Source organism: Pteropus medius, unplaced genomic scaffold, assembly GCF_902729225.1.
Source record: "Pteropus medius unplaced genomic scaffold, Ma_sr-lr_union100, whole genome shotgun sequence".
Classification (NCBI taxonomy): domain Eukaryota; kingdom Metazoa; phylum Chordata; class Mammalia; order Chiroptera; family Pteropodidae; genus Pteropus; species Pteropus medius.
The window spans coordinates 35,050,207-35,051,411 of record NW_024354875.1 but is presented as its reverse complement, the minus strand read 5'-3'; positions in this window follow the sequence as shown (position 1 = coordinate 35,051,411).

Here is a 1,205-nt window from a genome sequence, read left to right as displayed (position 1 = left end):
GCAGGGTGTGCTAGAGTTAATTTCTTGTCATTCCCAGCTACAAAATTGTCCACCTTTTCCCAACCTCATGACCTTTGTCAGTTCTTAACTCTCTGGTCATCAAGTGCTTTATTTATAAAATTGAGGGTGATATTGTTTGCCTGCTGTCTCGTCATAGTCAATTGAGATAATGTATCTAAAAGTGCTTTGCAAATTACCTGATGATACAGAGATATAGGGAGTTTTTAGTCAACCTGTACTACAAGTATGACACACAGAGCTTGGAAACTTTCCAACCTGGATGAAAATGTTGTAGGCAGTATCAAACATCCCTAGGCAAGTCGTTTAGGAGCACTGTCCCATTGTAATTGGCCTCAGTGGTCAGTCAGATTTGAGTTCACTTTCCTCATATATAAAAATGCTACAAAACCTACTTTATGGATTAATTGTGAGGATTAAATGAGATAATATAGATGAAAGTGCTTATATAGCTAAGTTTCTATTAGATGCTCAGGAAGTGTTGATTTGATACACTGAGTCATGCACTAATGAGAGTATTCCCAAAGTATGTGCAGTGCACACGAGGACATCCAAAACATTGTGAACCACTATGTTGACCCAGTCCAGTTCTTTAAATAAGTCTAAAGAAGACAGCCGTACAAGTAGGAGGATGGCTAAAAGGCCCCTCCCCAATAAATACAGCACCTGCGATAGTGTTATTCTCTCTGGAAAAAGCATTACTCCTCTAAATGTCCTCTTTACAGTGCATATGTCTCTGCATAGGAAACACATGAATAGATTATTAAGCATTAGCTCTTCAGCATCACTTGATTGAGCTTGAGTTAGAGGAGCATCTTAGAGACAGGGTCAGATTTTAAGGTCAATGACTAAGGAGTAAATTCAATGTAGTCAAAATTACCATTAAATTGCTCATAAATTCTACTGCATATGATTTTGTGTATGTAATTAAATAATGCAGTTTTCCCTCAGCATTGGAGTAGATCACCGTTTTTAGGTGAGTACCAGAGGAAACATTTGACTTGCTTTTAGTATTCAGATTATATGAAAGAATATTTATTTTTATTCTTGAGAGTACATGGTTGAATTTACTCATTTTAAATGTATGTTTGATGTCACTCACTGTACTTTATCGGGTGGAGCTAGCTGAATATAGATAGTTCTCTAGTCGAATGGTGCACCAAACAGGTTTGTTTTGAAAGGAAAAC